The 25,431-nt window shown below is 47.7% G+C and overlaps 1 protein-coding gene across 7 annotated transcripts in view; it reads right to left on the bottom strand.

Moving 5' to 3' along the window:
* LUZP1 (leucine zipper protein 1) overlaps nt 1-25,431 on the bottom strand; it is a 59,744-nt gene that overhangs the window by 30,308 nt on the left and 4,005 nt on the right. For 3 of the 7 annotated variants that reach the window (XR_007508571.1, XR_007508570.1, XM_049821133.1), the window contains exon 1: nt 22,984-23,114. The exons of 1 other annotated variant lie outside the window; for it this stretch is intronic. The gene's annotated coding sequence lies outside the window, so the exon portion shown is untranslated. 3 more of the 7 variants (XM_049821134.1, XM_049821137.1, XM_049821138.1) reach the window with 3 other exon arrangements.

Genomic DNA, 25,431 nt, shown 5'->3' with positions numbered 1-25,431 from the left:
CCCAAAAACCAAAAACCCAAACAAAAACCAAAACAAAACAGGAAGAAAAGAGCATGATAATTTTCACAAATAGCAAAAAATCTGTGGCAGTGGCAAATATAATGAGGACAGTTCAGTTAAACAGAGCCATCTGAGTCACTGATAAAGTGGGTTCAAAAACTCTGAAGGGCTATATCCTGGAAACATTGAAAAGGCTTAAATGATGACAAAAGAAATCTTTTCTACAGAAGCAGCTGATGTACTGCTGCAGCTCATAGGCAGACTCTCTTTGCTGTATCAGCAGGAAATACTGACTAGAAGTATGATAGAAGAAATTACATTATTTTGTATGCAGTACTGAACTGTATATTTACACACCCAAGTATGACACATCTCACCTTGCTTAAGTAGGGACACAGAGCAAGAGAGACACCTACAAATTGCTCTTGAATCTTCTAGATTCAAAGAGAAAAAGATGCTCAAGTGTCTTCATCTGACCTTCCCAGGGACACAGGACTTTTCACAGGAGAAGAATCACCCCTTGAGGAATCGTACTCTGCCCACTGACGATGAAGGGAACCTAGACATGGGCTCAGGCACAGATATCTGGACGGCAATCGTTTCCCCTGGGAATGATGCCCCTCTCTCTCCAGGGGCCATGCGTCAAAAACACAAGCTGAAAGTTTGGGAAAAGCTGGGGAAAGTTTTGTGAAAGCTCAGAAAAGTAGTCATGAATGCTTTTTTACCCTTTAAAACACTAAGAAATCACTGATTTCACCAGAATAAGGGCAATCCTGCATTCAAGTTCTTGAAAAAATGCCCTTCCGATGAGACAGGTAGGAAGCCTGGGAAATCTCAAACTATCTGTTATTCAAAGTAAATATCAAGGCAAAAGGTGTGGCCAGTAAATACCTACAGAGAGAAAAGATTTTTGTCTGATCTAAAAGGTTCTTTATTATAGCACTTGCAGCTAAAACCCAATTTCACAAGAGAAACGTGGCACACAATTTAGGTGATTCAGAGTAGTAACTTATTAACACATCAGTGAATTTACCAGGATTCACTATTTAAATGACTCATTCTGATTCTACTTTTCCCCACAGATTTGTCATTAGGTTTTCTGGTCCTCCTCAACAAGTGCGTGTATCTCCTAACTTTATTTATATTTATCATTATCAATTGCATCCGCCCCCTGTATAGTACAGATTGTCTTTCAGGGCTCTTCTGACTCTGTGTGGTTTCAAATCATAGAATGAATCACAAAATAGTTTGGGTTGGAAGGGACCTTAAAGATCATCTAGTTCCAATCCCCCTGCCATGGGCAGGGACACCTTCCACAAAACCAGGTTGCTCAAAGCCCCATCCAACCTGGCCTTGAACACTTCCAGGGATGGGGCATCCACAACCTCTCTGGGCAACCTGTTCCAGTGCCTCACCACCCTCACAGTGAAGAACTTCTTCCTTACATCTAATCTAAATCTACCCTGCTTTTTTGGCCACAGCATCCTGTTAAAACAGCTGTAAGAATTCAGTATCCAGGACATTTACTAGAGTACTTTCATAACTCTCAATTACCCTTCATGTTCTTAAATTTAATTTTTTCTGCACACTCAGTTTTGCTCATCTTTATCTACAGTTTTAGGAAAACATTTCTTTAGCAGCATCATTGGATATAATCTTCCACTGGGACTGTATTATCTTGTCTGCACAAAACACACACAGTCAATTCACAGCTGTGCATGGAGGCAAAAAACCTCTAGCTAGAAACATTGATGCTAGCTGAAACACTTTATGAATTAGGAGATAACCATCTTGTATTTCAGGAATAGCAATTAAATTAACTATGACTTGAGACCTACACAGATAACCTCTGCCAGAAGGACTGTGACACTGTTCCTCCCCAGATGCACAGAAGCATCTTACCCTACATGACATGTTCCTTGCTCTGATTTGGTTATTGGTAAGAGTCCCACAAGCACCCACTGCTCTGGGTTTCAGGATGTGCCCAACATGACCATGTGGAAATAACTGTTGGCACCCACTCCTACTATGCTCTCTGCTATGCCAAGATAAAAATGCTGCCAGCTGCCATGCATGTCTGTGGAGTGCTAGAAGACTCTGCTATCTCTCACGAGCACATTTTGCACTTAATCTTTGGTTTTTTTATCTTTTCACTTATGCTTTTATACTGATAGTGCAACATCCCTCACTGTGGTTGGGAGAGCCCAGGCTGCCAGTGACAGCACTGCTGGTCTTCCACAGTACTCGCCATCAAAAGTTAAGTTCCAGCCTTACCCAATCCTAAAGATGAATGAGAATTATTAATGCCTTGGCCTACAGCCTCTTTTTATTCATTTCTTCTTTTGCTCTTGAAGCTGTAGGGGTTTCCAGTAGACCCTGGAGAGCAGCACTCATCACAGGCAATAGAAAATCAATAGACTCAAACACAGCTATAATCAGAGATAAGAATAGCAATTTGCCCCATTGTAGCTGGAGTCCTTGGGGTCCTCCACACTGTCAAATCCACACAGGCTAAGGGTTTTACATCCCTCAGCTGACAGCTGGTCTGGTTTCAGGGCAGGAGCAGAGTAGGGCTATTGTCCATGCTCTTGTGGATGGAGTGTGTACTTGGTACTACTCCTTCCACCTCCCCAAATTCTGGAGTGAGTTTAGATCTTCCCTGTTCTGTTTTCTGCTAAATTATTACTTAGAATACCCATGGGAACTGTATTTTTGCACTGAACACAATGCTGGGAGTGTTTGCACACACCTGGGGAAAGGGAGCCTTAAGCAACACAGGTCTCCAGACTATGTATTCTAATTGTATTAGGCAGCTGACAGTCACTTCAAGCAGAAGGACAGCTCTGGAGACGTACATCAGCAAAACCTGAGGTAGCAAGGGGGGGTCCTCTCAGCAGTCCCAGATAGCCAAGCAGGTCAGGGGGGAGTTGATTAGACTACGCTATGGTTCTAATGCATACTTTTCTGCCTCAAGTATAGGTTAGGTGTGTTTGTTGGATTCTGCCCTGTATGCATAGACATCTGCAGTTTTAATTAAAGGGTTTCTGGTGTTGCATACGTATGCAAGGGAGTGTGAACATGTCATGCTCAAATGTGGTAATGCTGCTGACGATTCATGCTTGTATCATAGCTCAACATGGTGAGAGCATCAGTGGGATTTTTCTTCCCTGCCCCAGGGTGGAATGGGCTGGGAGGAGTCCAGCATGTCATTCTTCATTTGTAAAGCAAAATTTCTCTGCCACTTATATAGCAAAAGGACATGGGTGTCACAGATTGCAGCAGATGAGGATTCCGTGGCCAGAGTCTTCAGTAAGTTAAAGAGAGACAGAAGGAAAGTTTTTCTTAATTTGATTTCGCCTTTTATGAGCTCCTTCCAGCACCTGGTTCTTGACCCCACACAATGATACATAGTCATGGGAACAGGAGAAAAAAAGGGTATAAACCAAGATATTCAGACTAAATAAGAGCCAGAGTCCACTATGTGTCATCAATCCCGCATGCCACCTGCAGGCACCTAACAACCTCCTGGGGCAGCTGAAGAGAGGCAGATGATGTGTTTGCTTATACAGGGTGTGGAAAGGGGCACCCTCGCCCCACTGAACACAAAGGCAAAATGCCAAGAGACTTTTGGGGATGTCTGTATTTTGAGGGATGAACTGTCTCAGAAACATCTGCATCTAGCTGGAGAGGAAATTTTCAAAGTCAGAACAAGCTAAACAATCTGGAAGTGGTTTGAATATTGACTAATACAATGCTAGACTAGAGACAAGTGAAATAAAGAGAAAGCAGCCAAAAATAACCACAGCAACCACAATGTTCATGGAGACTAAAACAAAGACACCAATAGCATCTACAGCAAGTGTGGAAGACTGAAGCAGCTCTGCAGATGCAGGAGAGGATCTGGCATGTCACTAAGTCACACTGACCCTACACCAACACTCTGATCACCCACCAAACTCCTCAGTGTTGCTCTGCTCCTGGCATTATAACAGGATTTTCTCTACATGGAGCTGGCAGGGCCAATGTGAAAGAAGCAGAGCATAAAGCCACTCCCATTTGCTCACAGCAGATGCTTTGAGCAGCACTGGGGTCTGAGCAGACGCAGTCACTATTGCTTTACTGTGCACAGCAGAGATTTTGCTTTTCTCTACAAAGCTGCTACTGCTCTCCTCTGGCTCCCCTTCAAAATCACTGCTTGCCTCCCAGTGGAAAGACTCACAAGTAAAGGCTCACTGAGACCAGGTCTGTGCATTTGGTGACCAAGTGCAGCATCTTCCTTCCAGCAATACACAATGGTGTTTAACCTGCACAAGCATCAAACAGAGCCCTGCAGCTGGTGGCATCCTTGCCACGGCAAGGAGGATGTTACCTGTACTCTGGAGCTCTTGATCAGAAATGGATTGACACTTTCAAAGCCCCTCAGCGTGCTGCTCCTATCTGCCCGGTATCAAAAAATGCCTTGTACACGCAGTAGACAAGTTACCTATTTTGACAAGCTCTACATTTGCCTTATATTTGAATTCAGCAAAACATTTTTCTGTATTGTAGGCAAGCAGAAGAGTTGGTGGGACAGCTGGGGACCTCATCACATCATAGACCTCAAGAATTATCTTCCTGCCTTCTGCACACTGTTTCAAGTAAAATGCCCCATCCTGCACTGGAATCAAAGCTGAGGAAGATGTTTTTCTTTTCTGATGCAGTGTCCCATGCTGCTACTTGTACTGTCCTCAGAAACAGATTTTACTGTCACATTTGATTTCACAAACACTATGCGGGCATCTCTCCAGCGAGTCACAAACTTGGCAGCATCCTGCCAACAGCATGGGAAAAGCAGCCTCCGCTCAGTAGTGCCTTTGTAATATTTATTGGACATGGAGGTCTTCCACCTTCTTCACTCTGCCATCCCTCCACCCCACCTCCGTCAGGCTCAGCATTGCAAGGGCTTCAGGGACCACGCTTGTCACCAACAATTCACCCCCATAACATGTGCTAGCGTGAAGGTGCTGCCTGGAGCTGAACCACCCACAGGCTAGCTGAAAGCCACAGGATCCAGACTTTAGAAGCCTCAGACTAACTGAAGTTTCCCAACTGTGCAGCCACAAGGCCAGCATTTTGTCTATTACTGTTGTCTACTTTGTACCCAGTTGTCATTGGTTTTTATCTGTAATTCTCCAGCATTGCCCCTTTCAAGGAAAGGGGCCTTGTACTCCTCAGGGATACTGCAGTATTTATGAACACATTGGTTCAATGTTAACAGCAATATAAAAACCAAACAGAGTATTAGAGGAGGAATGTAGACCAGGAGGGAAAACTACTGCTCAGTCTCGAGTACTGCGGGCTTCTGGCTTGTCCATCTCAGAAAAGCTGTATGTAAGGAGACTGCCCAGAATCAGCCTCTCCAGTCTGAAACTCGTCTCTGGTTGGGCTCATTCTGTTCAGTGCCCTGCTGCTGCTTGTACGTGGTGTTACACTGGGGAACTCCTTGCTGCAGGATGTTGTGCAAGCTAAAAGTCCTTGTGGGTTCATTAGCAGCAACTACACAAATTGAGGGATTTTGCTATGAAAGTCGTACATACAGAGACAGGGACCCACTCCTAACTCAGCAAGTCTCAGAGCCAAAACTTGGAGGTTGGGAGAATCCTCTGGCCTGCATCATTGCATACTTCCCCTGTCCCTATCCTCCTTTCTGGGACTCCATTTCTAGCCATTGCTGGACATGGGATATGAGGTAGATAAACCTTTGTTCTCATCCAGTAGAGCTCTTATCATCTTCTTGGGGCTCTTGTACTGTCCCATCCCAAACACCTATCCAAGTCAGATAGGACTAACACTGCACATCTGACAAGTCCCACACTACAAATGGGCTAAGTACCCATAAGCATAAACCCACACAATCATCTACAAAGCTGGGAAAGGCATCCCTGGTACGATATACCTAATAAGATCAGCTTCTAGTACTCATAACCATCTCTGAATCATTTTTTTCATCAGGTGTAGGCAGTTTTAACCTTCACATTCTTCCTAGCATTATACCCGAAAACCATATGGGCACTGATATATCCCTCTTGGCATGAAAACTATAGGGTGTTATATGTTTCTCTGCACCCTGTCTGATACAGAGTATACTCCACTCTCCTTAACAGAGTGGTAGAAGGACATCCCAGCCAACTCCTTTGCAGGAACACTCCTTTGATTGCTGTGAGCTTTCCTGGCCAAAAGCCTGGCTCAGCCATTCAGATGTTTCCACATGAATCCCTATAAACCCTGCAGAAATTGGGGATTGCTCCAAAAGCCCTCCCAAGAAAATGAGTTCATGGACCCAGTAGCACAGAAAACTGGTTATTCTTGTGACTTTCTTCCTGGAAGAACTCAATCAATGAAGTTTTTAAGTGCTAAAACGAAAGCTTTTTAGCTCCCTTACACCCGACACCAGAACAGCTTGGGGAGTTGCCATAGCTACTGACTGCCTTGAACCACTGCAGCTACTGAACCATCTGTTTTCTGCCTTGGACAGAAATGAAAGGACAGACAGGCAACCAGGCTGTGTGTGGGTGCCTGCCCAGCCTTGGCACAGAAATGCAATTCAGCAAACTCCCAGCAGATCTCAAAAACTGGGACAGAGCAGAGTTTTGAAAAAAGGAAGCATACAGGCCCAAAAGAAGCTACACTTCACACCTGCACCAGTGTCTGGGGGCCAAGACAGCAGTGTGGCTGCAAAGCAAAGCCATGTGGGGATACTAAGCAGAAAACAACCCGCTAACATCTCCCAGTGTGCTGTTCAACAGTGCAATTACAGAACAATGGGATGTACCTCTCATCCCCACCCACACAGTCCCAGCTATCCCCAGTGTTCAACGTGACAGTGCATGTTCCTAGCTTTCTAATGCATGCCCCAATTTTTTTTCTTCTTTAGGACCAGCAGGGCTGCTGTCCTCATAGTTTGAAGTGTATTTCAGAAGAAAGCAGCAGCTCTGCTAATCACCCTGGAGTGCAGGGTCCAAGGCTGCCTGCTACTGCCAGGAAGCAACTCTGAAAGCCACAGTGGCATGTTTGATTCACCTAAAAAAGGCTGTAGGGCATCACACTGAACCCCAGCCCACTGCTATTGGACTTCCCCAGCTTCCCTGACTGGTCTTTTGATGCACTGCTGCACACCTAGTCCCATGGCCTATTTTCAACATTGTTTTGGTCATCCCACCAAAATAAAGCAGCATTTGAAAAATCTGTTGCCACAGCAATGGCTCTCTGGCCCTCAGACTATACAATAACACTCCAGAAGGAAGCTGGCACTTTCCAGGTTTTTTGAGCTAGTCTACCCAAGGAGGTACCCTTTAATAGTATTTGATCAAGGATTCCCCCAGGCCCTCTTTCTTCTGCTGCCTGTTGGTCACAAGGTTTGCAAGTTGTCTTTCCTGAGGTCCATGATCTGATGAAAACACGAGTTTCCTTGCTTGCGTTGCAATTTGGATTCCTACACTTTCTTCTGCTTCAGCCATTTAAACAAGTACTGGGTCTGTTGCTGCTTGCTCAGGGATGTTCCAAACTGTCCTAACACTGCAGCTGCTGGAGCAGTGTGTGCTGGCTGAGTTGGATTGGATGCCTCCTCACTCTCAGCTGCATATTCCCCCCTGTTACACACACTCACCACTCCTATCCCACACATTCATGCAGGATTATCTAGGCTAAAATTAACCTCATTAAGGTAAGAAATAGTGGACAGAAAAATGTTTGTCCCGGCACAAAGGAGTACAAGGTATGAACAAGGGTGAAAGTGAGCAGCACAGGGGCAGGGAAGGAAGAAGCAGAAGGCAGCACCATTTCTCCATCAGTGAGACTTCCGACTGCACACAGCTGCCAGCAGCATTTCTTAAGGAAAATGGTGACAGAGCTCTTATTAGTTCCCACCTACATAAGCAGCAGAAATGGGTTTACCTCCAGCAAGCTTCCTGGATCTGCACTTCAACTTTGAACTCGCACCTTCCCAGAGAAGCTAGTGCCCCCACGTGACACCAGCAATGCAGGACCTGCCCTCGGTGTCACCCCACATCAATGCATTCCTCCACCACATTAGTAAAAGCAGCTGAAGACACTCTGAGCTCGGGGTCATAAAGACAAAGGCTAACTTTGAAGACCTATGGAAGGACCTTCCAAGTCTCATCAGGGAAAGGACAGATAACATTCAGTGTAGATCAGCATTATGTTACAGACATGGAAAAAAAAATCCTAACTTTACATGTAAAATAGCAAGCTTTCAGCTTACCGCAACTATTCAGGAAAATACCAGCTCATTGCTCCACAGTGGTCAAAAATCAGATCTAACACTGAGTTACTAGGAAATAAGTACAACACAAAAAAGGGAAAACATTAATTTGCCACTGTATCAACCCACTGTGTGCCAGAATCTCCAAAGCTGTTTGCAGTTCTGGTCCCATCTCAGCCGCTGCTGCCAGCTAGAAAAGATATGCAAAGATGGTCAAAAGTATGATTTCTGCAGAGGAAATCACTGACAAACGAGAACTATTTAACCTGGAAAATTAAATGACCTAGGAGGAATATGACAGATCTAGAAAATTATGAGTAGCTTGGAGAAAAGGGATATGATCAAATGTTCACTGACTTTGCAGTCACAACAAACAAGGAGAGATGCTGCTCCTCATGGCATGCAGATAAGCTGTTGGACTCTCCCAGAGGATGCTGTGGACACTAAAAGTTTCCATGGGTTTGGGGAAACAGGTAAAGTAACACCACAGATGTCTTTTGAGGGTTAGTAAATCCACAGAAGCCACATCCAGCTCTGTAAGTGCCTGTGCCACAAGGGGCCAGAGGCTGGGAGAGCACACAGGAACTACTTACCGCAGGTTTTCCCTCTTTCTGCTCTCTTCCCTAGGGCCCTGTTCTTGGCCACTACAATAATACTGGGCTAGATACACTTGTGGTCTCATCCAGGACAAACATAATGGCCTTGGGTAGGAAAGTCAAGCCCAGCTTATAATCACAAAACATCAGGAGCTGGGTGAAACAAGGATTATGGCAGAGGTGGAAACCATTGATAGTGGCTCTTCATTGACAGGTCTCTGCCCTCTCTGGCAAGCCAGGCAAAGCAGCAGCTATGCTTTGCTTTATGACTTTGACCAGATGTAAAAACCTTGGATCCCACATTGCACAACAGCGCAGCTTAACAGTAAGGGTAAAGAATGGGTTCATCTCAGGCACACATTGGCACACGCCTGGAGGAGGGCAGAGCTACAAGGTGAAGCTAAAGCAAACTCAGCATCTTTCTCTGATCCTGAAGCTGACACACAAGGTGACATAGGTGACCTGCTCCTGTCCTTGGAGTTTTAAATCCCAAGAGGACTGTGCATGGCTATACAACTCGAATACGCAGTCTGGGGCTGGACATGGGTAGGTCTGTGCTCGCTTCTGTATTGTTCACCATCTGCTGTTTCAGAAGGGCTTTGACTCCACACTTGCCCAGAGGTGAAGGCCCTGCAAGGAGGCAGCAACATGTAATTTCAGAGAGGCAATTTTCTGGTCTTGTGTCACAACCCAAGACAGAGTTGTCAACAGATTATTTAACAAACCAATTTGTTGTTTGTTTTGGGGTTTTTTTTTAAAGTAGGTAGTTTTGTGCCAGCCTCAGTGAACAAGACTCTGCTCATCATCAAGAGCACCATATAATCCTGCTAACTAGCCTAAAATCTGTTAAAAGAGACTGATCCCAGGTTAGGGAGGTTCTCATCTCAAAAATCAAGCTGAAGGCAGAGTCCGAAGTATGAAGAATGTAAGTTTGTGAAAGTGGAGAAAGAACTGGGACATTCAAATTCATAGCTGTGCTGGTAACTTCTTTAACCCTTGTTAAACTGGGTAACAGTTACACTGAACAGCTGAAGAAGCAGTAGACATAAGGTATCTTGACTTTATTAAGGCTTCTGACACTGTCTCCCACATGGATTCCCATAAGCAGAGTAGGGAAACACAAGTCTAGATGAAAGCACAACGAGCCAGAAAGCCCAGGACTCTCTGAAATTGTCCCCTGATCCAGTGTGCAAATGAGAAGCCTTCTCAATAATAAAAGAGAGATGGTAAGAACTCCTAAGGGAGGTCAGGCAAAGGTTTGTGTAGCCCAAAATCTGTCTCTGAACATCGCCAGCAATGGTTGTTGGGGAGAGAATATAATAATATAACAAACAGTGATCTATCCTCTCTTACGGTTTTCCTAGCACAACCCCTCCATTCGGTCTGTTGAGCAGTCTCATTACCAGCTTGGGTAGTGGAGTGGAAAGGAGACTTGAGACAACACAGAGATGCCACCAAGCTGAGAGCAATGGTGAGCCCAGAACAGAGGATAATCCTGATGAACAGAAAAAATACTTCAGAACCCAAACCAAAACTCACCCCAGGCCAAGTCCTGCACCACAGGCAAGTGAAACACCTAAACAGGGAATGGGTGGACTCACCCATTTGCAGAAAGCAAATGCAGAGGTAAGAGCAAGCTTCCACCTACCTACAAGGCCATCTTCTGTGAAAAAGGCAAGTCAGGCTCTGGACACATGAAGAGAAGAGCTGTACACACAGCAGATGAAGTAATTTTTCTGTTTTTCTGAGGACTTTGGGGCCTGAGACACAATACTGTCTTCAGGGCTTGGCTACAGGGCCGCACTCTGGGGTACCTGGCCACATGAAGAGATCACCAAGGCATCACCACGTTATCCAGGAATCAGCCAGAGGCAGCAGGCAGCTCCGTGCTGCACTGAAGAAGCAACCGCAGTGCTGTATGGGGCTCAGAGGCACAGCTCTCCTTACAAGCCACCTGTGCAGCTCCTTGCTGGCTCACTCCCATGTCCTGCTCACAGCCCACCTGTATGCAGGGCTCAGCCACCCATGGCAGGGAGCACAGCCTCAGCACCAAGTGCCCAGCTCAGCTGCAGTGCCACACCATCACAGGTAGCCAAGCAGCTGCTGAAAACCAAAGGTGAGCAGAGCAGCCCTTTGGCATCCCTCCCAGCTCTCCTGCACTGGGAAATTCAACTGCCTGACCTCAGGGTCCTACCCAGGCCTATTGTTGTATGGTTTGAGGAAAGAACCTGACTTAGCTCTCTGCTTGAACAGCCCATCTCCATGGACTGTACCTGTGTCCCCAAAACTTAGCCTTCTAAAGCTGTGTATTCAATATAAAAGGGTCCAGGCACCCTCCACAGATAAAAAAAAAGAAAGCGGGTAGCACTGTCAGATAACTTCACTTGATCTCAGTTTGCTGCCTAAGGCTGGGTGGATGAATGGCCCCTTGGAGACTGCACTGTCATCCTGCTGACCAAAGAGAGCACTTAAGGGTACACCTATATCAGTATGTGAGCCTTGCTTAGGCCTGTCCTCTGCCCCAAGGCCAACTAGTATGGAACAAGCCCCCCTGCCCTATTAAACCTGCTTTGCCTCTAAACGGGACAGTCCTTGCTAACTCCTGAGCCATCCCCAGGAGATGTCTGGGAAGGTCCAGGCCAAGCCATGCCAAGAACTGTACAAACAAAAGCAGCATTGATGGTGGTGATCCATGGCTCAGGATTGTCCTCTAGCACTCCTTAGTACTAGTAGGGAAAATCTTTCTGGAACAGCTTAGACAAACAGCCAACTTTTAGCTACAGTTCAGGAAAAGCACCCTGTCCTCTCTACCCACCTTGCCCTGCACTTTCTTCTGCTCTCTGCACACAGGTACTCATTCTGAGCAGGCCCAGCAGGCACTGCACAGGCCCTCAGACAGACGGCACAAGGAAATAAAATGTGAACTGAATTAAAAATGATCATTCAGATTTAAATGTCTAAATTTTAATTTTTCATTAATCTTTACTAATAGCCCCTTAACTCAATAACCCTCATCAGACATTACTCTGATAAAATTCAACATTCAAGCATAAGCCCAGTTTTAACTGCTCTCTTGTAGTCTACTTTATAAATCATTAGCATTGCTATCCACCCACTGAACAGAACAGCCCTGCCACTAGAAACATGATCATCAAAATCCCCCAAATCAGGAAAAGTTTTACCCCAAGTCTCTGGAAGGCTGCTCTTGCTGGGAGGTGTGGGGGGGGTTCCCCTTTTCAGGGTACACTGCTGTTTCCCTTGGCTTGTCTGCAAGAAGCTTGCCCTGGCCTAGCTGACATCTGACACAGCCTCCCTGATCCAAATTCAACACTTGCCCCACATATTGCAGATGCAGAAGACGAAACTGCTGGCACCATTTTAGGACACTGCACTGGGATGTATGGACAGCAGTGGTTCTGCAGGCACTCAGCAGCCTGCCCTGCCCTGTGCTTGCAGCCAAAATGCACAGGGCTGAATGAAGGCTGCTATTAGTAGCAAGCAGATTTGTGGAAGGGCCCTCAAGGAAGCCAAGGAAGATGAATCAGGTTACAGGTGCCACTGCTGTTGCTCCCAGAGCAAACCAGGGTTTAGACTTGAACTATAAGCTTCTAGTGGCAGGGCTGTATCTTTACAGTAGCCTGCAGTGCACTGCATGCATGCAGGCAGTGGCAGGACTGCAGCAGCTCACATGCGTGCTCACATGCCCAGTGGCACCAGAACCACTGTATGAGTCTGCAGCTTTTGGACAAGCATTTGTTAGAAAGGGGAGAGACTAGCAGCATCCCTCAGCACAGCTAGCTGGGGAACAGCAGGGGTTAACACTTCTGGCACGAGGAATCGGTCAACCATTTGAAATGCCTCTGGCATGAAGGCTGACCAGCTTGGGTTACACCATGCAGCCCGGCTGCAGGACTCCCCTTCACCAGCAGCATCACCGCGGGCTCGAAGCAAACCTTTCGGCACAGGGATGAGAGACTGTCTTCCATCTGCTCCTTTTCCAATCAATTAAATCCGCACTCTGCTCTAAAGCAAGACCTTGGGTGCTGTTACTAAACCGAGGCTCCATCACCAGCTTGGGGTCTCTTCCAGAGGTGCTCAGGTATTCTGTGGGGAGCAGCCAGCTGAGCCAAGCCAGCCCCTCGTGGGCCGGGAGCCAGCAGGACAGCAGGCAGGCAAGATGAGGCACGACACTCCAGCACGAAGCCCTGCCATTAGCAGTGCAGGAGCAGCGGATACCCCACCCACCACACGCACTGACTCACAGGCGGGCAGCAACGCAGCCAAAAGCCTGCGTGATTCTCCCCAAAGTCATTTGAACTAGGTGGACCTCACGTACAGCATTTCACAATGCACAGGTAAATGAAGGCTGGCTGGCTAACTAACGCACTGCAAGTAATCTCCAAATCCTTCACAGCCACCCAACAGAAACTCTCAGGTACCCTGTCCCCTGGCTGTACCACAAATGTTAACTGTGATCTTGGACTCCCTTAACAACAGGAATTTTTTTCCCTCTGAGCTCTCACCCTGCATCTTCAGAAGATATCTTTTTTGTTCACTGGTAAGTGTGAAGTCAAATGAAAGGAGGTATTCAGGAGCTTACGTCACTCTCTTAAGTGTGATTTATTCAATGAAGACAGCTAGGTGGATTGGAAGACTCTAAGAGGAGTCTTTTGTGTTCAATTTATTGCTGAAAGTACCCTCAGGTAACAAAAAAGTAAATAAAATAACATTTACAAACAGGTCACAGTCTGGATCTTCTCAGGAACACGCTGCCTTTGTGAGAGCACACTTGTAGCTGTGGGGACAAACACATTAACCTCAAATTTAATGCTCCATGGACAACAGGGAGGATCCAAGACAAGCTGCCAGGATGGTGTTATGACACTGTGCAGTCATGCCATTGAAAAAAGCCCACTCAAAACCCTTGATGAATTTATGGACAGAGTATTTTCACCTGCAGGCTGAGCATCTCAGAAGGACAATGGGCATTTCACACACGAGACACACAGCATTGTGCCAGAAACTGGGCAAATGGGCCAAAAATGTGAGCACGTCTCACTGCACTGGCAGGCAGAGACCAGCCATGTGCATTACAGACCCTGCTCTGAGCTAAGAGCTGTGATGGAAGACTTGATGCTCTCCATGAATTAGAGGTCCAAGGTCTGGTGAATGGCCAGGGGATTCAGCAGCCACTGTTGGGCAGCAGAAGGTCTCCCTCCAGCACTTTTACAGGGCATGGCTGGGTAACCTCGCTCCCTCACATTGTTATTTATGTGTTCTTTTTCCCCTTGTACTCCCTGGACTGAAGGAAGGAAGGATGTTTCACAGGAAGGAAGGACTGCCTTGGCTGTACTGAGATGGGACCACATCACTTCCCCCACCACGCTGTTCCTTTCTACAGAGGAGGGAAGGAGTGGGAAACCCACAGTTTCTGTCTCGTCTTGCTTGCCAGTAAGGGGATGAAGTTAACCCCAAATTTTACAGAACCTAGCCCAGCTCCCACTCCAAGCAGGGTTAGTGTCAAAAGCTGGAGCAGGTTGCTCAAAACTGCATCAAGTTGTAAAAATCTCCAAGGTCAGAGATGCCACAACCCCTGGGGTTCTGTTCCTGTATCAGACCAACCTCATGGTGAAAATTATTTTCCTTTACATCCAGTCAGAATTTACCATGTTGCAGCTTCCTGTACCTGGGTTGGGGCAATCCCCAAGCATCAGTACAGACTAGGGAATGAATGGCTTGAGAGCAGCCCTGCAGAGGAGGACTTGGGGGGTACTGGTGGACAAAAAATTGGACATGAGCCAGCAATGTGTGCTCACAGCCCAGAAAGCCGACTGTATCCTGGGCTGCACCAAAAGAAGTGTGGCCAGCAGGTCGAGGAAGGTGATTCTGCCCCTCTACTCCACTCTCGTGAGACCCCGCCTAGAGTACTGTGTCCAGCTCTGGAGTCCCCTAAAAGACTACAGCAGGTCCACAGAAGGCCACAAAAATGATCCGAGGGCCAGAACACCCCTCCTGTGAAGAAAGGCTGAGAGTTGGGCTTGTGCAGCCTGGAGAAGAGAAGGCTCTGGGGAGATCTTACTGTGGTCTTTCAATACATAAAGGGGTGTTTATAAGAAAGACAGAGAGAGACTTTTTACCGTGGCCTGTAGTGATAGGACAAGGGGCAATGTTTTCAAAATGAAAGACGGTAGGTTTAGATTGGACATAAGGAATGTATTTTTTATGAAGAGGGTGGTGAGACACTGGAACAGGTTGTCCAGAGAAGCTGTGGATGCCCCATCATTGAAAGTGTTCAAGGTCAGGTTGGACGGGGCTTTGAGCAACCTGATCCAGTGAAAGATCCACCCGATTCTCATGACACTTCAGACACCACCCCGACAGTACTGAGCAGAAGAGAACAACCTTCTCCCCTTCACCTGCCCGCTGTGCTGTTACTCACACAGCCCCACATGCCGTCACTGCCATGATACTGATGCTTTGCTGACCCCGTTCAGCTTGTTGCCACCAGACCTGCTTTCGCAGTAGAGGTGCTGTGTGCCCCACCAGCTCACACACAGCACAGCTGGGCTCCAAGGCAAAGGACTGTGCTGAGCATCCTCAGCCACATGCTGCAGCGGTCGCTGGAGGCACATAGGGAAGGCGGGGAGGGAGGACAAAAAGGGGCGGGGAGGGAGGAAAAGAGCCCTGCTCTGCAAATCAGCTCAAAATGTAGGCAGCAGAGGAAAAAGTGAATGGAGATGATCTGTGGGTAAGGCCTTGGGAGCACGTTTCTGTTGTAAGACAGTCAGTAAAAGAAAGCTAGAGAATGGGGCTTGCCACTACTGCTGCACAGGGAAGATGCAGGGAAGGTGACCCAGGCTCAAGGAGTGCCACACGGCAATTAAGGTGCCACACAGCAATCAAGGCAGTCAACAGGGAACAACTTGTTTTTCTGCACTCAGCAGTTGCTGTTTTCCTCTGCCTGTGCCTAAAGACAGCCTCATATCTGTAGCTGTTTAACACTTAGTGGCTATCAGGAGCTCATTTGCTGTCTACGCTCTGCAGAGATTAAGAACTGGAAGAGTGCCCCCCCCCCCCCCCCCCATCTTCCAATCACCACAGGAAAGTGGTCCCCCCACCTTCACAGCGGGTTACAGCATTGCTCCCACATTCACCTTCACACAGTTTCATAGCTTTCCCAAAACAATGATGATACTCTCTCTCTCTCCCCCCTTCACAGTATCTCTGTGACAGTTCATTTCAGACAAAAAGAAATGCCCTATTCCAAACTGTTCTTCTTGTTGCTACACTCTGCCCAATGCAAAAAGCTACCTGAAGGCAACATCCAGAGAATTTAAGAGCATGTGCAGGCAGTTTATAATATACTCATGCCAAATCTCACAGAGAAACATCAACATCCATGTTGCACAGGATACCTTTATGCTAAGACATTAATCACACTCAACAACACTAAAAACAATACCAAACAGTAGCTATACAAAATGGTATACAAACAATGGAGTGAGAAGCTTCATTAGGATTTCTCCTAATGCTCCAAGTTCAAATTCTCACCACAATGCAGTACTAACAGTTATTTATTATCACACAGGAATTATTGTTCTCCAGTAAAAACAGACATATTTCCAAATGATTCACACTACCTGATGAATTAATGTTTTTGCAGCTCTGTTCCAGATCCTAGGTCAGGAATCTCCTTTCTATTCTGGTAAATTCCACTAAGATATCACATGTAACAACAAGTTCTTGAAGCAGTTTCATCAGATTTTCCCTTTAAGGTAACCCACTGCACTCCCACGTGAGGCACAGGCACCTCAAAGGCACAAGCAGCTGAAAGTGCTGCAGTGGAATCAGATGATCAGCACAAACTTGGAGCCTCTGCAGCCTCCTTTCAGCTTTGGAAACATATCCTGCGATTTTCAAACCAACCCAACAGGGAAGCCACAAGCCAGTGCTGTAGCTTAAAACCCAGATAATGCATATAAAAGCAATTTATATAAAAGCAATTTTGAGAATGAATGTGAAAAAGTCTGACAGATTCTGCTGCAACACGTAATGAGGGTGCAGCACTGCAGCAAAATCTGTCATTCCCAGCTGAACGATGCCGTGCTGCATGCAGCATGGTGTGGCAGAGCTGAGGACACCAGGAAGCAGAGAGCTATGCTGACAGGAGCCCACACTACACAGCCTTGAGCTGTTTTAACTTTCTGCAAGCGTCTGGATTGCATGCAACAACAGAGGAAAATGTGAAAAGTAAACATTCACAGTAAAGGACCTGAGCTAATTAAAGAGTTGCTTGAGCTTATGTTCATCCTAATCAGTCATGTAGAAAGGCACATTTTCAGCTTAGGGTGAAGCTACCACTTTAGAGGTCAATTAGAACACTGCAACACATATATGAGAAGTATGGACATGGGTCTGACCACGTCACACAACAACGTGCTCACTCTTTCACCCCTATTCCACCTTTTCCTATTGTGGCACTGGCACTTCCAATGCAGCATGCTTGCTGTCGCCCACTTCTACACCATTGGAGTAGATGTGAGTGCTTGATTGGGATGACCTGATACATGTTGCCCACTGGCTCCCAGAGTGGGAGAGGTGCTGTCCTGCAGCAAAGGTGATGTGCCACTGGAAAGCACATTCCTCAGCTGCTGGGCAGGTCTGCTATGCTGTGATGCAAGTCAGGCATCCCTCTTACACCACCTACCTACAGAAGCAGTTGCTTTTCTCTTCTGCCATGCAGCCTGACAACATGAGCCCCAAACTTCAGGAGTTTTGTAATATTAACCCCCAAAGCTGATTCCTACTAGGGCTAAGAAAGCCTCAGTTCTCATCTCCTCTCTCCTCCTGCTCCTCTGCTTTTTCAGAGGCATGCAGTGCACACTCAAGGATGTGTGTCTGGTCTTGGCCATAATGCTGTTTGCAGGGTGTTCAAATGAAATCTGTCCTGCTACTTCTGAGCCAAACAATCACAAATCCAACCAAAGAACATCAGTTTTCATGGCAAAAAATCTTATTTATATCCACCAATGCCCCCCCAACCATCAAGTTTGCAATTTGAAATCACAAACCTCAAAAATGGTTAAGTTAATGAGTTAATTTGATACTAAGTGATGTTTGATACTACAGCCTAGGCTGTACAGCTGGTCAAACTATGACTTAAAAAACAATTAGCTAAGTAAATTCAGAACTATAAATGTTTACATGCAGGGGCTAGTCCACGCAGTACTGATTAAAATCATTAAAGCCTACACTTTCCCCTTCATGACTGGAAGGGGCAAAACCACCACACATTCCTCCCAAAATAGGGGAGATGGCAAGAGGGTGGTGAGGAAGCACCCGCACTTGGCAGCACAAATCCCCCCTCTTCCCGCTTCATCCTGAAGCACCCAGAAACCCACCTGTGAGAAATGTGATCTGCGCACAGAGCCAGGCCAGCCCACCCATGCCTGCTGCCAAGGGAGGATGAGGGCTGGCACCAAGCATGGCTGGGTTGTGGACAACCCATTCCCCAAGGGCCAGGGCAGTGCAGGGGATGAGGTGGCTCAGGATGTCTGGTGTTACACTGTGGCGGGACAAGGAGGAGCAATATAGAAGTTTCCAGCTCACACAAACCATTTACACAAGTGAGACCAATGCATTTTGTTGGAAGACCAGTGCATTTTGCTGGCCCAACTTCAATACCGCTGATCAGACCCCAGATAATACAGCTCAGAAGTTACTTTAAGAATATATTTGAGGTTTGCTCAATCCAGTGAAACTCTGAAACAGGGCCAAAATTGTTGGGACTTAATAAACACAGGAACTTTTCCACTGAAGTCCTCTAAATGTGGTGTCTGTACTCCTGCTGCCCAAACCTGAGCAGCACTTTGTGTGAGCAGGAACTTTGCAAAGGCAGCACTTCCAAAGTCACCACGGAAGCAAGGTGGTGGCAGAGATACAAACACAGGCAGCAATGCTTAATATGCTCTGGGCATGCTATCACTGCACAAGTGACCCTCACAGACTTTGGACCAGATCCTCAGACTGAAGTTTTACAGTCATTTTTAGGTGGCCCTGCACTGCGCCTGCCCCCTTCTAGCCCCATGCTCCTCTCTCCTGGCCAGACAAAAGCAACCCTGCAGCCAGGCTGGGAATTAGGCAGGGTTAAAGGGGATGGGTGAGAGGCTGATGGTTTTTGCCCACATTAGCTCCCTCCACACAGCTGCATGGAGTTTGCGTCAGCTGGGGTAGGGCTGGAAAGGGCATCCGGAGGAGAAAGCGGCCAGGAAGAGAGGAAAGGCAAACCCATCTCCTCCAGCCACAGTGCCCACCTCCACTGATGTAGCACTTCCCAAAATCCCTGTCCCTCCTCCAAGTTGGCAGAGCTGCAGCAGCCAGAAGCAGCTCTCATCTGCCCACTGTCACACAGAAACAAACTTATCGGCTGATGTTTCCTTACACTTTATAGCTGTGTATTTTGGTAACTTTGTTCCTAAGCGAATAACTGATCCATTTAGTTCCTGGGGTTATTGATGTGGATCCTAACAGGTTCCACCATTGGCAGAGCTTATCCAACTCTCATGGCAGAGGACTGCATAGCAGGCTGATTGCTAAGTGCAACATTAAAACTCATATTTTCTAAACACCCTCCCTCCTTTCAGCCCTTTACTGTAACAGTGCATTCACCTTTCTGGATTGTGTTTCTTCTCATAGAATTCTCAAACATTCAGGAATGCAAACATTAAGTTTGCTACACAACCACTGCAAGAAAGCACCGAAACAGTCTCAGCTCTGTTTTAGGGAGAATGAAACAGAAACTGACTGTGCATGGTGTTCATGCCCCTGTGCATACTGACAGTGCGCTTAGGTAAGGCTGCTTGTTGCACCTGGATATCTTACTCCACCCTGGCGAGGGTTAAAGAACACAGGGCTGAACTGTGGCCTTGCAACCCCTTATCTGCTGAGATTTGGGCCTCAGCAGGGGAACATCACTGCCAAAACCTAAGACAAAGCCAGAGACACAAAGAGATGCCTAAATTGCCACACTTCATATCTGATCATCTCTAAAAGTGCTGATTTTCAGGCTGCTCCATCAACCTAAACGCCACTGGCTCAACAGGAATGCCATGCCCGCAGTGCCTTCTCGGAGTCAGGGTGGTTATGAAGTCTCCAAAATCTGGACAATTAAAGGCAAACAGTGTGTGGGTTTTCCACCAAACTAATTCTGTCACCATCTTTAAACCCTCAAACCCAGAGAGATGTGACTGTCTGCAGGGGGTGGCCACAGTCACCACCAGGGGAAGGCTGCCTTTCCTTGTTACCCTGGCAAACAGCTGAGCTTGGACAGGGACATGAATCCCACCGTTGGTGGCTACAGAGAGATCAAATTAAATGACTAAAAGCCCTCCAAAGATGCAGCCTGCCTAAAGCAGAGGAAATAACAGTATGGAAGGATGAAGCAGACCACCAGCACCAGGGATGCAGGAAGTGCTGGCAAGCAACACTTGCCCATCAGCTGTCACCAAGTATTTGAAAACTCATGCTTTCTCCTTCACATATGCAGATCCAAACATTACCCAAGGCAAAAAGACTGTACAACAGGCCTTAGACTCATGAAGACATAACTAACAAAGCCATAACCACCACAACCAGTGCTTTTCCTTCTGATACGTTTTAAGGGTTCCTATGACCTGCATTGCACTAGTTAGTGCAAAACTTATTACTGCTACTAATCATCACCATCATGTGAATCTTCCAATGCAACTGACCTCCTAAAAAGATTATTCACTTCATTTTAGTGTAACAATTTTATCAAAATTGTCCTATTTTGTCATTTGGCTCAGTCACGCCAGCCACGCTTTCTGAAAAGCTTCCATGAGGAAGGAGGCATATATCGTCCGGTTCCTCAGCAACCACAGTCCTTGGTGGGAAGGAAAGGTTTCGTGGAGGATGAGCATAACGTCAGAGTGTCTGTGTACAATATTACAGTAAGGTCATGCTCAAAGATGTAATCACCAACCCATTTTAACAAACAAAATAACATGGTCTAGACTGTAAGGCATGCTGGGCTTTTAAACATTACCATTTCTGGTAACAGCCACATTTAAGAGTACTCCTTTTTAAGAGCTATTTTTGTCTACACTTCCTAACTCATGTTAAATAAATAAATTCAGTAAGTTATTCTCAGTTGGGCCAAATTTTCAGAGCACAGAGAAAGCCAGAGGGCTAGTGAAGATCCCACATTGCTGTAATTTATTTTGACTTCCAAGAAAGTAGAAATGGGTCAGATTGCCCTGTACTGGAATGAAGAAAACTTACCATTTATAGGATTATGGGGAAGCTGAGGCTGGAGGGCTGCTCAGACCAGAATAGAGGCATAGGGGTTAGTTAATGGGGAACTGCCTATTCTTGAATTGCTCCAGTCTCCCACACACCCTTACGCCTATTCACTCCTGCCCACAGGAACTTTCAGCCACATGTTTAAAAGAAATACAGCAACCAGGTCTCCATGTCCTCCTTCCCGCAGTGCCTGGCCTGGTACAGAGGTCTGGCTGCCCTGACCAGCCCCAGCTGCCAGGGCACAATCCCAACAAGGGGGCCTCACACCCAGGAGGGGTCCTGCACCCCAGCACCCCGCATGACCATCGCTCCCTCAGGACCCTCGGAGCCCCAGGGGGTTGCTCAGCCTAGCAGGCAGCGTCAACCATTTTCTGCCATCCTTACCACTGCGGAGCCAAAACAATGGAGGAATTATTCTTTTGCAAGTGCTGCGTACGCAAAACGGCCACAGAGCATGCTGCCCCTGCCGAAACACGATGGCTGGCCAGGGGCTGCATTAACTGACCAAAGCACATAACTGTTAGTTTTGTACTCACACAGAAATGCTGAGGAACACTGTCCCTCCTCACTATCCAGCAGGCCAAATGCGTATCTCTGCCAAGAGACTGTAGGCACGTGGTAAGTAACTGCATTTTTTCCCTAAACTCTGAATGCCTGAAACTACTCCAGAGTTGTAAAAATACTTCCCCCCTTTCACTGTCATCACTGTGTGGTACCACTTGGAGAGGCGCTTGCCAGCCCAGACGGCTCTCAGCTAAGGACTTGATAAGAAACAACCCCAATGCAACGCTCGCTGCAATGAGGAGCACTCTTTCCTGTGATTTTTGTGCAAGATTTTAACAGAATTTATGTACCCATTAAAATCTAATTCCACTGTGCCTAACTCAAATGTGCTGATTACTTGAGACGGTCACTTTAACTTGTGTTTAATTGGTTTAAAGGCTTCAGATGAAGCATTAGAAGAAAAAAAAATACAACGCAGAATTGCAATGAAAGCACAGTCACCAAGGACAACCACCAAAGGTCTGCTATTCCACTTGCTTTGCATACCAGCACGTGGGACACCTGGCAAAGCCAAATGTGGTACTTTTAAGAAATTTTATGACAAAAAAAAGAAAGGTTCCCTCACGACAGGGGAGCAAAGAATACTAAAGTGATTAACAAAGGCAGAGCATCAGAAAAGCTCCCATATAAAAGGGAGAACATTATTAATTATATGACAAATGTGGGTGGGCTGGGGAAAGAAGGGAGAATTAAAAAAAATAAGCAACAGGAAAGGGAGTATGTGGCTGCAGCAAGGGGGGGAAGAAAAAAAAAAAAAAAGAAAAAAGGTTATTCACAGAAATCCCATGCTTTGAGCGCCTGGAAGCCTCCAAAATCTCAACTACGCCAAAATCCAACGATGCACACCGACGGGTTTAAGAGCTTCCCTGAAGGCAGCTCGCAGCAGTCCCTGAGGGACCGTGCCCTTCCCGGGCGGGGACCGGGCGCTGGCGGGGCCGCTCTCCGGTCAGGAAAGCGGCTGTTCCGGTCACGTCGGAAGGAGCCCGACGGCGGCTCCATTTCCGAGCGGGAGCCGAGGCCCCGGCGGGCGCCGCAGGGCCGGGTCGCCCGCGGTGTGGCGGCGGCGGAGACCCCGCCGCCGCCACACCGCGGGCGACCCGGCCCTGCGGCGCCCGCCCGGTCAGGGAAGGCGGTCTGCTGTCCGCGGAGACAAAGCGGATGCCTCGAATTCCTCCCCGCCCCGCCGGTCTGGCGGGGCTGCGGCACCCCCCGCCCGCACCCTCGTCGCCCGCCTCTGCCTACCTGGGCAGCGGGAGCAGCCGGGCCTCCCTCCCGCCCGCGGCGCGCTCTAGCCGGCGGGACAGCCCAGGCTTGGGCAGCCGCAGCCCGCGGGGGGCTCCAGGCTCGGGCGGCGGGTGCGGGCGCTGACAATGAGGGGAGGGACGCGGTACCGGGCGGTGCTTGACGTCAACGGGGGCGGGGGCTGCCGGGCCCGGCCCGGACGCGGTGCAGCTCCGCGGCGCCCTCCCCCGGCTCTGGGAGAGGGTGGTGAGGGAGCGTCGGCCATTTTGGGGGGGAACGGGTGGGGCCGCGCTCGGCGGGTGGTAGCCTTGTGTTAGCGCCGAGGGGCTGCTGCCTGCTGAAGGGCCCCGGAAGGGACACGGGGAGGCTGGGGAGGGGGCGAGCAGCTCGCCGGGGGTGGGTGTCGTGGGACGGCTGCGGGACAGCGCAGGGTGCAGGTGAGGGCCCTCTGATGACTAGGTTCACGGTGGGTTTGTGCATGAGAGCCCTCCAGACCGAGTCCCTCGGTGGTTCCTCCCGGGGCTGCCACCAGCTCAGGCTCCGCCACCGCCTCAGGGCTCTGGAGGGGCTGGTGGCGGGGTGGGCACTGCCGGTGCCTTCGCAGGCGCTCCCTCCGTGCCCGCTAACACCAGGCATCTACCAGAGACCTGCCTCCCTAAGAACAGGGCAGAGAGCCGTATGCCAGATGGCACTGGACACTTGTCCTCCAGGGCATTCCTTGCATCTATCCTTCCGTGTCATCTCTTGCAAAGTTTGGGACTTGGTGTTGAATCAAGTGGGGACCCAGCTATGGTTGTTTCCACATCTGGTATGTGCAGTCCGAAGATGTTCAGATGGGATCAGAGACAAGAGACCTTCCAGCAGTAACTGGGAAAAGCTGCTCAAAGTGTTATTCGGCTGTAAGCAAAGCCACAGGACTCAAGTGATGCTGACCTGGAGGGTGGTACAGCAATGAACACAGAGGAGCTATGGCTCAGTGCTGCAATTGCCCAGCTGAGTCAATAGAGGATCCAGTCAGCAGCTGGTGAGCGCTTCCAACCTCCAGGCCATGCAGCTGGACCAGGCAGTTGTAGAACGCATCGTCCCCTTTTGCCAGTAGGTATGTTAGCTGAAATTGTATTTCCAATGCTGTTTTATTTCAGACAATGCCAAAGGAAGATGCTTCGAGCGCTAGATGATTTGGCTTGTAACACTCTGATAGAATATTGTCCATGGTGTCATACTGAGTTAAAATATTACTCTTCGGTTCTGTTTCCATAGCACAGTCTGAAATATACTTGTTCTGAATGAAGTATCAACACTTTAAAGTGAATTTGCTAGGTTTACAGCCAAAGTCCAAGCTCACACAAAGATACAGAATGAACAAGACCTTACGTGTAGGCAAACTGAGGAGGGCTTGTGTACAGTCGTTCTAACTGGGGAAAGTATATTTCAGAAAAGAAACTCCACCTGCACACCAGCATTCAGCAGCAGAGGCGCATGTTACACGCGCTCTGCCATGCAACCACATTCAGCAGTTTTTTGGTTCTCTGCTTTACAGATGCCACTATTAATTTCCAAACTGGTAAGAGGGAGGTTTGCTAATGCCAGCTCTTGAAATCCATCTAGCTGGGTATAACTGGGAGGTGAAATGGAAAAAAAAAGGTAGGTTTTTACTTCAGCATGTGCTAAATGCATGTGCTCCAAACTTGTCAGGAGCAGTGTACATTAGAGCCTAGGGTGCTTTCCATGTGCTTCTTGGATTTGCTGTGCTGGGAGAGGAATGGGGCTGTGCTTGGGTACTCTTTTGTACAGAGTTTATGGCGAAACTCATTGCTGCAGTATGATATTGGCACCAGAGGTTCCTCAGTGTTTCAAAAAAACATGAAAAAAATAAAGGGAAGGAAATTCTGTCAGGGGCTGCCAGGGAATCTCAACAGTGCCTCCTCTGGCTAAAGGAGAACGTGAAGAGATGTTGGGAAAGTGGTGTTATATGTTTGGCATATTTTTCTGCCCTTCCTCAGGCATAATCTACTTGCTGTTGTCCTCATCGGTTTCCACAGTGAAAACAGCTGAAAGTGTATCAAAAGCCTAAATGCCTTCCTGGACATGGATGGGTGCAGCCAAATAGAAAAGATCCAACTCCATATCAAATTCTCAATATGGAGAACATGAAGGAGTTCAGAGCATTGAGATATTTGGAGGCCAAAACCTCTGGTTATGAGGCCAGAGGTGACAGTGGCTTGGGTGGCATTGCTCCTGCAGAACCTGGTGACTGTAGGAGCAAAATAGGGGATGTAGGACACACTCATCTTCTGGATAAATTAGTTGAGAGATGTTGTGGGTGGACCACCTCATATGCAAAGTCAGCACAATGGGATCTGCTTGGTCTTGCTGACTGTAGTTCAGGAAGTATCTGATGTTGATGACACTGGCCAGGTCCAGCATTGGCCTTCCAGGGACAACAAC

Source organism: Accipiter gentilis, chromosome 17 (genome assembly GCF_929443795.1).
Source record: "Accipiter gentilis chromosome 17, bAccGen1.1, whole genome shotgun sequence".
NCBI lineage: Eukaryota > Metazoa > Chordata > Aves > Accipitriformes > Accipitridae > Astur > Astur gentilis.
Note: the sequence above shows the minus strand (reverse complement) of the source record. Positions and strands in the feature narration are given on the sequence as shown.